The following is a 14,611-nucleotide window of genomic DNA, read 5'->3' on the forward strand; positions in this document are numbered from 1 at the left end:
ATGCCGCTTACACACTCGAAGAGCACCGCGAGTAAAAAAAAAAAAACTCCAAAATGTGAACACAGAGATATCCACTGAGGAATTCTGCGGCTTGTCCAGAATTCTTTGCTGAAAGGACATTTCTCAAGGATGAAAATCGAGCGAGAGTGCCACGCATGACATTTTCAATGGAAGATAAACGAGCCTTTTCTTTTTCCTGCAAATCTTTCTGGTTTGGCTTAGGGCTTTGTGAACCCAGTCCTCTAATTAAAGACGCATTTGTGACTAAATAAAAATGAATCGTAAAATCGTAACGTAAATTTAAACGGTATAGTACTTTCATATTCCATGAGGTATTCCAATATCTTACCGACTAATGGCACACGTCCTTTTTCGCATTATTAAAGCTGCATACGACAGCAGCGAAGGCAGGATGTCATCTCGTCCGTACGTATAACTCCACAGGTTGCCAAACAGAGACATTCGAAACCTTCGGAAGCGTGCCCGTAAAATTTAATGACTAAGTGCACAGGAACAGCTGGATCCCAAAATAGCTAACGTTGAAGCAAACTGTCAGAACTAGGCTTAGGGTCCGGCTTACGTCTTGCTCTTTGCTTCTCCATAACGCCGTGACTGTGGGATTACCGCTTCGTACTGGCCATCTCAATAGAACGCTCTCTTTTATTTCGTCTCCTCATATATCTTAGTGCATTAGGGTTATCTCTGCCATCCGGTATTACGGCGACTCTTCGCGAGACGTCAAAGGGTGAAATCATCGCCAAAAGCCAAGAGGGGCTCCAAGAATAGTGTCCATGTCTTCTGCAGAGCGCTCTGTCGCAGGAATTGGGCAGGGGCAGGAGTTAGTAAAAAAAAAGGAGTGGCGTTGTTAAATTTGCTATAACGATTTTCGCGTTTTTATTTCTAGTTCAATTATTCAGAGATGCGATAGAAAATGCGAAGAAGCGCTCATTTTGGAAACAAAATCCTGCAGCCATTTCGGCAATAAAACGCCGCAAACCATACCCACCTGAAGGTGAGCTAATGAAAACATCAAGACGCATTCTTAGGAGAGAAAAAAAGACCAATTGTGCTCCTCCAAGACACCATCTCCATGCACATCTTTGTACATCGCGTGGAAGTATAGTGGGGACGAGAAGCATAGTGGGAAGAAGGAGGAGGAGGGGGGGTAATGGCAGGATCGGCTCGCTGTTGTTGGCCACACAGAAGTGGGCGTCGTCACGACTACAGCGAAAGAAAAATTAAGAAAAACAGATGGAGGATGAAAGGTGGAGATGCGTCGAGGGTGCGCGGAGGTATACATGCACTCGTTTACCATACATCTATCTAACCTAACGTAATTTCACCACGTTTCCCACCAGCACGAGATAAACAGCCGTCATTTTCACATCCCCTCATCTATCACACAAAGGGAAGAAGATTAGGTTCCTCCGGTTCACACGCATTTCATCTGGGTTGCGACGTCCCACGAACATTTCATTCTCGGCATGCCGAGCGTTTCTTTTTTCTTTTTCTTTTTTTTTTTTTTATTATTATTATTAAAGTCGGAAGCGTGCCCCAGAAAGCGACTCTTGAAGATGCCTTCAAGAATTCTCGCGTATTCCATGCACGTTGAAGACAGTGCGCTTGCGAATATTTCGCGCAGCAGGGTCTGCTTGCGACTTCACTGCGTGATCAACGTGGGACACGCACCGGTGCATTCCACATTCCATTGGGAAGTAAAATGGGAAACCGTCTTGGTGTCTCCGACGTCATTGCCACGCACGTAAGCGCCTTTAATCTTGCGAAAACACGAAAACATGGCGGGCGCAGAAACGGTTCGAGAGAATTTAATTTCGCAAAGGCAGGCCCACAGGAACCCTTTCTACGGGGAATTATTCGCGACTGCCGCCGTTCTCGATTTTGTCGTCGTCGTGCTACCCGTGGGCGTAGCGCGGATATGAGGCTGCCTGAGTTTACGGGTGGCTTCGAGAAAGGTCGAGGTGATTTATAGTCTAGCGATCGGCATCGGTGAATTCTAGACTAGCGTACGCGTGTTAATCACGCATCGACATTTTCTACTGCAGGTGGCACGGACTGATGGACTAGCGCACAATGATCCCGATGTAAGCCGGGATCAAACAGTGCTACCGACTGCTCCGTCTAAGCCCTTTCTCTCCCAGTTTCCCCGCAGGCGTTTGTTGGTACAGTTTCCTAGCTGCAGTTGTCGCGACATATTCTATTCTACAGAGCGCATCCTAAAGTCGCTGGATTGGGGAAAGTATTCGCCTCTCCAACTACCTATAGAGGCGCTAGTGTCGTCCTCAAGATGGCGGAGAAAAGAAGGATTGCCGATGAATAAATCTACTTGCTTCATGCCTTTTTCCACCAGTCACGCTTCAAAAATTGTACAAATAACATAAATCGCCCGTGGTTTCCTGCAGTCTTCGTTGTTTTCGTTCACGCCGCTCCTGTGATGGTATCTTTTTCCTCTTCATCATCTCGGCATTGAATTTTCTTCTCCGCAGTAGTAGTCCCACCATAGCAGTAGTTTCGCACTGCGGAATTGAGCAGTGCTGCTGCCGTTTGAGTTCTGTAAGCCAGGAAACTCCATCGCACACGAAGAGAAGTTGCGGCAGTTTCGGATCGGCTAGAAATATTCCTGCCATCTGCTGTTACTGTCATTCGTTGAGTGCTTCTGCTGGAGTCCGCTACGTGGCGAGCAGCCAGCTGGAGAGGCGAATACCGCCATCCTCTGACCTTTGCCGTCGCGACCTTGGAGCAACAATGGCGGCCGTAGCATACCAACAGACGCACCGGCGGCCATTGTTGCACCAAGGTCGAGGAGGGAAAGCATGGCGTTACTTTCCGCGATCGAGTGACTTGAGCGCATCTGTTCACGCCCTTCGTACACAGCCACAGTTGCATCGTGGTGTTAACGCAGACTTTTTTTAAAGCAGAGTTCCTCTGAAGTCGGCCCAGGAGACACACTAGCCCCACTGTCTCCTAATCCTTCCTGCTGTCTTCTCTCCATCTGTCCACATCTGTCAGCCACGGTTGTTTCGCGGTGCTAACAAGGTTTGAAAAAAAAATAAAGGTACCGTTTGTAAATACGCCTAACTTAGGTGGGGGAATCTATTTATTTTGACAGGAAAAAGTCAGCCAGAAAGGATGCGTAACTGTAATCCTGCATTGTTACTGCAGTTAATAGAGTATTTTGTACGGCAGAGTGATTCATAATGTAAATGCAGAGTAAAAGTCAGAAAATCCAGCAGTTTCTTTACAAACTGGTATCGTGCTTCACCACAACCGTAGGGAACAAAACATTCAGTGCTTTCAACTCCAGCACGGCGAACTCAGCTGGGCTTATTACGTTACTATCTACACAAGATAATAATCGCTCGAGTTGGTGCAGCTAGTATAGGAATATGCATGCGCACACCCCTGTACCGTTAGACTTCTGTCTCTCATAACATTACAAAGGTGCTGTACAATATGACATCACTGCATCCCTTTCACTCTCGTGGACAACGTCGAGGGCATGTCTTATATTCTATGTCCTATATCTATGTCCTGTATCTCACAAGCATGCGGCAATTGTACTTCTTCCTGCCATGACAATATTGCGTTAAAATGTTGCGAAAAAAAATATATATTCCTTCAATTATAAAACCTGGAAAATCGAAGGGGAGGGGGGAAACACAGCTGTTCATCGAGTTCACTAGAAATAACGACTGATACAAAATCAACCGATTCGAATGGAAATGGAAATTCGGGCTGTTAAACTGTGTTGCGTAATTCCTCCGCAGCTATTTCATGAGCTTGTGTAAACATCTGACATCGCAGAGTTTCGAACAGTTCCTTCAACCAGTTCCACCTGTCACTGAGAGTTCAACGCACTTCAAACAGTCTCGTGGAAATGCATCATCACCGTCCATTTATTGTTGTAAGCAACAACAACGACAACAAGTGCAGTCACGCTTCTACAATCTGCGTCACGAAAAACGCAGATAACCACTTGTACGAAACAAATTATCAACGTATATACGACAAAAACCAAAGTGGTGACCCAGCGAACATTTTAGCAAACATTTCAGAAGAAGCTCAGATTATTCGTGTTGGACAAAAATATGTCTGCTAGTCTTGTCTCTTTTTCTCTTGCAAACGCGATGTAACGAAAATCAAGGTGCAACGGCTGCATCGGACACAAGTCAAGGGTAATGGCACGAAAAGAAAATTTTGTCGCATGCCCATATCGTGTAACGCATTTTGGCGCCGGAAATATAAGAAAAAGAAAATAAATCGCTGGCATCGATTGCCTGCACAGCCTTCCATTTGCACAATATGTGCGGGTTTCCTTTTTTCCCTAATGGAAATACATCCAAACCCTTTTGACGGCAGTATCGGGTAACCGCAAGGGCGTTTAATTTCGAGCCCCACGCCGCACCTCCGCTCGTAATCGCTCCGGGGGGAATCCGTCTTGCCACTTTCCATTTGTGCGAGGTCAGCAAATGCAAAATATTCGTTTCTTGACACACGTTCATCTGATGTTACCGACCCCTCATCTTCGGGAAGCAATTTTAAAACGATGAGCAAAACGGAGCAGGAAAAGTTTACGGCAAATGAAGACGAATGCTGTGTTCGCCGCCCACCCACGAGGACGTGTCATTTTCTCTTCTTCTTAAGGATACGGGCACGATATACTAGTCGCTTCTTTTCGTCGCCGTGCAGATACAGATGGACGTTCCAGAGTGGGGCTGCTGTCGCGAATGAGGAAAAGCACGCGAGCCAGTACTTAGTTGTCGCAACTCGTAATACCTTCCCTCGCTTTGTCTCTTATCAGGTACCCGAACCTTCCATTATCTTCGAATGTCGTAGAAATGATCCAGTGAGAAGGAAAGCATCGAGAACCTTTCGAACCTATGTTTTTACGTTGAACCGGGTGCAAACTGGATCGGAAAATGTCAGCGCGATAACGATAGCGCTACTATTTAATAGAGAGTTTTGAAATAGGGAACCCGGGCGGCGTTAGGGCCCCAATAAAATAGGTGCTCTTCAACTTGTAGGAGTGAGGCATTTTCTTTTTCTAATTTTATTTGCTCCCCGATAGTTTTCCGATAGCCGACTATCGACAGTATAGTCTATCGAATGTCAACTGTCGATAGTGCTATCGATAGTTTTCTTACTATCGATAGTTCGATTCTCATACTACTATCGATAGTTTTGCATCAGTAGCACGGGCACAAAATATTTTTCGTCAAATACAAAAAAAAAAAAAACTAAATCACCTTCTTGCAATGACATCGCAGGTGACATTTAAAGAAAGTCAGCTGCCGAAAAAGGACTCTGAACATCTGAGGCAAGACTCTTTGCCAGCGCTTGAGACTTCAAACGTTATGTTGAAGTATGTGAAGAATGTTGTCCCATGGCTTCTAGTTCTTCGTTAATCCCTCATTACGCCTGTGATGTGATCCTGGCTACTCCGCCATAAACGTAATTCGCTTCAATACGTGGGATGTTTTCCCCAGTGCTGAATAATTCTGCGCTCGCGAGGTCCATACATGAAGGTGAGCGTTGCAACTACAATAACGGTAACTACGGTTGTGGTTGTGCTGCCATGGTATTACGAGTTCATGCATCATCATCTAATGGCAGCTCATAACGGACGCAATGATGGTGGTAATGGCTATTAGTTTTTCTAGCCAGGAGGCTGCGAAGCATAAGCAACGACCAGTTATCAACGCTCCTTCCAACACATGCGAACTCGTGTTATGAAACACGCTTATGGAAAGGTCGTTTGCGACGGGGTATCGGTGCAATCAAGCTAAAATGAGTGGGTACTGGGCAGAATATGGGATGGCAACCTGTAAAACTCCGAACGTTTTAGTATGATGCTGTTTTGCATGATGCTGCTTTTGACGTTATACATATGACGCTCCCTCAACAACTGGAAGTGGCGGAAACAGAATGTGAAAATGCAACAGTTTGAACTAGGCATTACTTTGCGCTCCTAACATGGGCCTGAACTGCTGCGTGTTGCTGCCATTAAGCTGGTCATTAAGACTATAGTTGCTCCTAACCAATTGAATTTTGTTCTGACTACCTCCTTCGTGGACGTGACGGCGTTTTATATTTTGTCTATTTCCGTTTTTCATTACCTAGCCGAAGTGTGCTCGAAGCTGCTCCTGTTCAACGTTCCTCTTATTACCTGCATGCCCTGTCCGCAATTCGTGTCTATAGCAAGTCACATTATGCTATGGCAAACATACGCGTCCACGTGTTTACGCCCACGACCAAAGGCCCGCGAGGGGTACTTATGAATAAGCCGTTGCTGTCCTATTCAGAAGGAGCATTCGACAGGCCCGAATCAACATCGACCGAAACAGAATTTTTGAAGAGCCCGGAATCGCTTTCGCCGTTTCCAAGGCCTTTGTCAGGACGTTTTAGTCGGAGCGTTTGCCTGCGAAAGGAGATAGCCGGTGCGCATTCCGCACGCGCCCAACGCGAAGCCACTTTTACGCGTTGCATGTGTCTTGTGCCCGCTATTAGAGTGTGCCATCGGTTTGCGTAGTTGACGTCATTGCGCATGTGCGACGTAGCGTAGGCAAGGATGACTCGCGAGCTTGCTCCATTTTTCAGAAATAACGTGTATATACGCTGTGAAGTGTGGGAAGATTTTTCGGAAGCATCTCCCGGGATTTCGTTTCATTTTTCGTTCATTTCACCTGAAACACTGAAATCGCCCTGCTAGGCATTACGTCATTTGGACTCGTAGTGACTACACCTTCAACTTCAGGTTCATTTGTTCAGATTGAACAGCGAAGTACGCTGAAAGTGCAAAGTGACATCAAATATTACAAAAATAAATTCATACATCCCGTTTAATGGCGACTTGTCGGTACTCATTTTGTAAAACGTGCGACTGAATTGTAAACGACCACTTGGTGACCCTTGGGTTGAGAACATTCGCGGAAAGAGCAGCGGGAGCACGGTATATATAGATATATATATAAAAACGTGCTTCCTTGCTCCTTCGGACGTTGAACGTATAGTCTTATCGTAGCGTACGGTTTGCGAGCGAAGCGCCTCTGGCGGCAACTTTGCTTGCTTGAGCGCGATAGTACCAGTCGCGTTGTCTTTACCACATGACGCAATGACCATTTGCACTTCTGGGACGCAACATTACACCACTGGTTCTACCAAGCCTTTGCATGTGGCTTACGGAATACTAAATCTCTGCATCAGAGAGTAGGCTAACGCAAGCACTCCGTTTTGAGGCCCCAAAGAAATAAGGACTCGTCACTGCGCATGCCCAGGACCCAAAATAGTGTTTTCCGCAGTGCGCAGGGCCGATGCCTTGTGTGTCTGACGCCGTAAAGCCCTTGGATCTCTACTATTGTGGGCGACAGTTCCATTAATATGAGGCGACACAGACAGAAATAAGGAGAGACTCAAAATGTTACCAGGGGGATGTTACCAATAGCTGGCTCACACCAGCTTGATTGCCATTCTGTTCCCATGTTGTCTCTATCGTACTTGCGACAAAACGTAAAAATGCCAAGAAGCCACCGCAAAGGCAGTGTCTGCAAGAACACACCGCTGTCATCGCCGACACCAGTCTCGTGATCACTATTCTTGCATTGAGCGAAGCCGGTTCGTTTACTATTAACTGTCGTTGTCGGCCTACAATTTCACAGCTTCTACGTGACTGACTCTTCCCCACCTGTATGGGAAGCTTGAGGGTTCGATGGAACTATTTTAGGAGTTCAGAACACCCTCCACTCCACTCTTTTGCCACTCTCTCTTATCCTGTATCGTTGTATTCCGAAAGAGGAAGAAAACAGAGGCACTTATGAAGGATGGCTACGTTTGGTCCTCACAAAGACAAACAAAAAGGCAGCCAGACACTCGACTAAGGAGCAGATAATGACGACGTGATGAGGAAACGAGTGCAGACAAGAGAGCGGGTTAATTGGCCAAGAAAGAAACCGGATCACGAAACAACTAACATGTTGCTTGTGTAGCACCGGATAACGATGTTGTTCTCATTTGCTTATTTATTTTCTCTGTGTGTCTCATTATAGATATAGTGTATCATGCATTGGCCGACGTCCGCACGAAGCATCTAGCGCTCGATTTCAGCTGTTATAATGATGTTTAACCCAAGTGGTTATATTGCGAGAAGGCAAGTAATGATGCCCTTCTTTCTTCCTTTCTACAGGAGCAGGCACGGAAGTCTTGGAATCCCTCGGTGGCAGACTGCTGTAATTTGGCGTGGCATTATCGAAAAGTAAGCGCGCTTCCTGCATTATCAGCTATGTCATATATAATTAAGAGACACACATCCCGGTGTATCCCTATCGCATTTTTTCTACGCACGTTAACAACGTTCTCGTTCGTGCACATTTCTTTACGTTTTCTACCTCCCCCCCCCCCGCCTCCTTTATTCCGGTGACGCATTAGCGATGTCGTCCCTGTAACAGGTGATGGTGTGGAAACAGGGACACGGTGAGTGAAGGACGCACCATGTCCTGAAAGGTCACGCGGTTCATGTACAGTGACGCGGTTACGTTTAATGAATAACGATGCTAACAGGACAGTTACTCCTCGCCTCTCCTCCTCCTTATACTCCTCTTCCTTAGAACATCATACCACCACCACCACCAACAACAACAACAGGACAGTGTTACAATCGCTGTTTCTTTTGCGTACATTATGCGCCGCCCATATTGCACCGCGTGTAGAGAAACACATGCATTCAATCACAGCGGGTGTCAATATGCGCAGTGTTCATTCTTTCGCAGTGCGTCTCCGTAATCAGCATTGTGGTGTACATGAACGGTGTGGAAGTGAAATGGCGTCGATTGCTTCTTCGTGTGCCTCCCTCACTAATGCGATGCTTACGCAACGACTCCCCACCATACCCTATAGAAGAAAACATGCTCAGCATCATCAACACCGAAATGCTAAAACTACTATACGTAGAGGGCACGGTGCGCATTCGGCGATCTCCCTCTGCATTATGGAATGATATTTACTACATTTTCGTTAATGTGATATCACGAACACGTAGATTATGCTTCTGGGAAACGTAGCGGAGGCAAGTGTTCTGCAAATAGATTCAGACTGCGTAAATTTCAACGTCATAACATGGAGTACGCGTCGACGGGGCGTAATGAGGACAGTGATATTTGCCCCTCCGTGCATTCTTTTCATATTTACGTCTTAAAGTAGGCAATTCCACCTCAGGAAGCATCAAGTGTCGTGCCCATCCACCAGTGGCGTAACCAGAAATATATTTACGGAGGGGTTGTATAGGGACTTTACATGGGGTAGGAGGATTTCACCATCATTTCCCTCTCCAAAATGCACTGCCAACTGTACGATTTCGGAAGGAGGGGGGTTGAACCTCCGAAACCCCTCCTCTGGCTACGCCACTGCCATCCGTGCATGACGAAGTGTCCCATATGTTGGTGCCTCTACACCATTACCTGCTGCAACGACGCCATAGCTAATGCTACGACAAGATGACAGGGTCAAAAATAGCCGAAAACGTCGCTATAACACATCACGTTACACTAGTGTCCTTCAGACTGTCGACCGTTACTGAGCGCATATGTTCGTGCTTGCCCGTGACGCTTGCTTTGCATGCACGCTATGTCAAATATTGCACTTGTTCGTACCATTGTCAGCTTTCTATATATACAAGGTGTTTCTTTTTAGCTGCAACAAATTTTCATAAAAAGAAGAGTTGCCTTAGGACGCTTTTACTTTTGCCATTGGATTAGACGACGGCGCTGCTATTACACTCTTAAAAAAGGGTGTACTTTAACTCCTTTCCTTGCCACATATATAACACCCTTTTGGAGAGTACAATTACGCTCAAAACGGTGTCTCCTCACTCCCTCAAGGGAGTAGCATAACACCTTCTCCCTGCCGGGGAGTAATATTACTCTCCAGTAGGGAGAAAGGTGTTATGCTACTCCCTTGAGGGAGTGAGGAGACACCCTTTTGAGCGTAATTGTACTCTGCAAAAGGGTGTTATATATGTGGCAAAAAAGGAGTTAAAGTACACCCTTTTTTTAAGAGTGTAGGAAATCGTATTCTGTTCCTAATCAAGGGACTAATTAACAGAGATATTTTCATCAAATTTTTCATTATTGACTTTTAGGGAGCACATTGCAGTTGCGATATGAAAACTACCCCGCTTTGTCCCTCGTGTGCGATATGAAAGCCTGATCTCCACATGATGAGCTCGAACCACTGATGAAGCAATACAGTAATCACAGCGCGCGCTACAGACCTGAGTATTTTACTTCCGTCGTCTGCTGTGAACAGCACGTAATCGGCAAAGGAGTGGCAGTGACGTCGATATCTCCGCCCTCACTTAACGTCACAGAAAGACGTCACCAGGCAAAGAAAGAAAGACGTCAGGCAAACGTTTCGCGGTATATGGTTCACGATCTTTGTTTTCTTGTTTTACTTTTTGCTTGCAAGGAGCTTTGTGCATCACCGCTACATATCAGCACTTATCGTATCGGGGAAAGTTGAGAGCCATGCCCAGTAGAACGAAAGGACTGATACGGCGAGCAACTCCGAACACATGATGGAAGAAAAGAAAGCAAAAAAAAAAAAAGGAATACAAAACAAAGATCGTGAAACATACCGCGGTAAGGGTTCCCTACATCGTGTATGACATTTTTCTGTGAGGTTACGTGAGGGCGGAGATATCAATGTCGCTAACGCTATTTTGCCGACCACTTGCGGTTTACCGTCACCGTCAGCGTTACGACAGCGGTCAAATACTTAGGCCCGTAGCGCGCGTTGTGATTACCTTTGTGCTTGATCTGTACCTCGAGAACATCATGTGGAGATCAGGCTTTCATATCGCAATTGCAATGCGCTCCCTAACGTCAATAATTAAAAAGTTGATTAAAATATCTCTGTTAATGAGTCCCCTAACTGAGAAGCAATATGGTTTCGTAGTAACAGCCCCGTCGAGTAATGCAATGACAAAAGTAAAAGCGTCCTGAGGCAACTACCCTTTTTATGAAAATGTGTTGCATAAAAAGAAGCCCCCTGTATACCAAGCACGTTCCAGAATAATCGATTCACCGCTTTATTTTTTTTTAGCCATGAGCACGTGTTCGTTTACACATTTCGCACCTAGACAGCCTACGTGTCGACCTGACATTTCATTTAATCAAACGCGACGTGGGTGAATAAACTAGCGGGAAAACTGATTACGGAAAGGCAGTAGAAATTGCCGTGCGGGGCCGCTGCGATGTCGGGAATAACGAGGCGTTCCTGTTCGAAATGCAGATGTGAAATTCAAATGGGAAGCTGTTCTTGCATGAAACCAGCATTCTCATTCGTTAGCCTTTCTAAGCCTCCTTTATTTGCACTCATATTGGCCACTGTAATGTGGCTTTGTTCTTTGCCGTAGTCTCTGAATTTGAATTTGTTTTACCATTTCGTCGAACAGGAGCGTGCAGCAGCGACTGGGATTGGTTCTGTGTCGTTAGCCTACGAACAAACTCAATTGATTTTGGCAAATTGTGCTCAATTTAGACTGGTTTAGACGGCCGTTTCCAATCTACAAAGTCATCGCAGCGGTGGTTTCTTATTCCGGTTTAATGGGTCTTGTGCGCAGTTTCCCGTTTCAGACTTAAAGTCTAAGAGGCAGGCGAGAGATAAAGGGACCTCATTATATAGAAATAACAATGGCGCTATGTGAGCAGGATTCGTACGATTTGGTCGTAAGATTAAAACCAATCGAGTCATTTCAGTAATGTTGGCGTCATTTTCCAGAACGCGTTCGGCAATGGTCAGATTGTCGAGTAAACGCGATGAAAACTTTGGTTTAAAAACGAAAATAAATAATTCAAAGCAACAACGTGTCCTGAGAAAAGATTATGCACTAGTTTTGTATTTGAAGACGAACCTCCGCTTCTTTCTTTGCACACCGCGGCCTCGGAGGCTCAGTTTGTATAGCGTGTTCGCCTGCTGATCCCAGGGTTATGGGTTCGAACCCGGTCGAGGACGCCAGCACACGCAGTCTTCCGCGAGGGACGTTAAATACGGTGTGCCGTGTGTTGAGATTTCAGCGCACGTAAAACCCCCAGGTAGCCAAATTAATCCATTACTGGGTTTACTGGGTTAGATCGACCACTGTGGCATCGCTCATGATCCTGCTTATCTCGCGACGTAAAGCCAAACATTACACGCTTTCTTTGCACACATTCAACCAGCGTCACACCCATGCACTCTGCCACACTGCGGTGAAAAACAAAACAACCTGAAATCCTTCTACGCGAAGACGGCTACCGTTGAATCGCAATGAAGGTGAATCCACCTTCCAGAAAAGAATGTGTCCGGTTTCAACGCAGGTCATGTCAAAGGAGTTGTAAAGAAACGCAAAAGGATATCTGAAATCTGGATACAGCTCTACCGCGTAATGGGAGGCAAAAAAAAAAATTGAATCATTACACCGGCGCTTTAAGTGCAGGGTAGAATTATATAGCTTCTACGAAGCCCGAGAGAGCCGCGCGGAAACACAGATTTCCATCCGGTCTGCACAGCGGTCGTAAGACACACTTGAACGGAAGCCTCCCTGAAAGTGAAATCGAAGAAGGCGAAGCAAATGTACGCGCACACGACAATGATAAGTGGAACTTAAAGAACAACGAAGCGTTCCTCAAGAAAAGAATTCGCTCTGCCTTTTTCTTTTCTTTCCTCCCCGTATTAGAGGTTATGTGTCCCTAGAATGTCCGATCGTATCTGCGTGGCTCTCTCTGAATCCCATAGGGTTGTATTTGGCAAAGTGCCGTGCACGAAAAAGAATCAATTGAACGAGTAGTGGAAGGCACGGATTGTAAAACGTTCTTTGCTATCCTCCCTTAAGAAAATTTTTGGTCCGACAAGCGATGCATTGCAAATGTTCTGCTGTCGCTGAACAGATAGGGGATGCATCCGGTTATCGCATCGATTTAATTCTCAGGGCAAGGATTAAGGAAAGAAAGGTAGGCCCTTGAATGCGGATTTATGTGGAATGGTCACAACACGGTGTTAAAGAACAACAACAAATAAATCATGACTATGACCTGGGGTGATTCACCCCAGAAGGAAAGAAAGGTAAATATTTTAAAAATGTATCGCTGTTAGTGGGCACATTTCAGTGCTCATTTGCTCCACCTCTTAGCAATTATCTTAATCGAAATATAGGTTTATCTACATAATATAATCGTAAATTCATAGAAAACAACAGTCTACATTATGACCCCTACTTCAGACCACTTATTCGGTGTTACACTTTAGATTTTCTACGTCCAGAATTGTTCTGGAGTTCAGTTTCGCTAATTATCACTTTACGAAATGAAATGTAGCTGCTGGTCCGTTTCACAATAGCCAAAATTCTCATTTGGTTCATATTTTAGACACGTAAGAAGGAAGTTTGTGAACTGATTGGATTGGATCTGAAGGAAAAAGATATCCATGAGATTGTGGCTCCACAGATGGAACCGTCTACTACAGTGCACTGTGAAGACTCGGTGTAAGCAGAGGATACTAGATAAATTGTGTCTACGCAACACACGTAATACAAATTCTCTCAGTAGCATAAATAAAAATGGGGCACATAACTCTGAAACGGGAAGTCCTGCAGGAAACGCCTCCAAGACGCAGTCCAGCGAACGACGCCAGAAGACAGAGCTGAAAGCATGCCGAAGGGATATCATACAGCACCTCGTCTCCCACAGCAGAACTACACGGTATATTCAAAGCACTATGCCACGTACGTCAAAAAAATATCACTCGAAAACTTGGCTCATCTGCATAGATTCCAAGCCCTCCCTATAGAAGCCGTCATCAAAAGGTGTGATATGAATCACGTAGTGCACAAGCTTCTCACCACCCTCAGCGATGGCGCACAGTCAGGTCACAGTGTGACACTGCAGTGGATCCCCTCCCACTGTGGTATATCAGGGAATGAAGCAGGAGACAGAACAGCCGAAGAAGCACTAAGCAAGATTAAACTTAACGCTATATATTTCTCGAAAGCTGACTCCAAAGCCTATCTGAGGAAGACCCAACACAAAAATCAAGGGGACTTTGGAAGGCATCCATCCGACCTACTGATTATCTCTTCATCGATCCTGATTTGACAGCTATCGTCTCAAGAAACCTGGAGAGACAGCTGCAAACAGCCATCCACAGAATCCACCTATAGGTCCACCTGTACTCACAGACAGCACTCTACAGAATGAACTCGAATCAACTGCGCTATGCAACACCTGCAACACCCGGGAACACGTTCTTCACATAATCATGCGGTTTCCATTTTACAAAAAAAAAATAATAATAATAATAAAACTCATAGGATTTCTTCAAACCGTGCTTGATAAGCTTGACCCTCGATCTTTCAGCTTCTGCAAACTGTTCGGTTACTGGTCCTGCCCACAGCAGCAAAATAATGAAAGCCCTCTGCGCATTCTTAAAAGACAGCGATATCTTCTACTCCGTACTCACGCTGATATGAAAGTGTGGGGCTGAAGGAAACCGTGACGCTCATGGCAGAGCGTCACACGTTCGAGTCACCTCTTTGGTGGTGGTGCTTCTGAAAGGGCTCGGCGTTGTC

General features: G+C 45.6%; 1 protein-coding gene across 1 annotated transcript in view; it reads left to right on the forward strand.

Moving 5' to 3' along the window:
* The window catches only part of LOC135377432 (prolactin-releasing peptide receptor-like), a 290,387-nt gene that overhangs the window by 270,209 nt on the left and 5,567 nt on the right, over positions 1-14,611 (forward strand). The window contains exon 3 of the mRNA XM_064609832.1: positions 8,198-8,266. The gene's annotated coding sequence lies outside the window, so the exon portion shown is untranslated. The remainder of the gene's footprint in view (positions 1-8,197; positions 8,267-14,611) is intronic.

The sequence above is a fragment of the Ornithodoros turicata genome, chromosome 1 (assembly GCF_037126465.1).
Source record: "Ornithodoros turicata isolate Travis chromosome 1, ASM3712646v1, whole genome shotgun sequence".
Lineage (NCBI taxonomy): Eukaryota > Metazoa > Arthropoda > Arachnida > Ixodida > Argasidae > Ornithodoros > Ornithodoros turicata.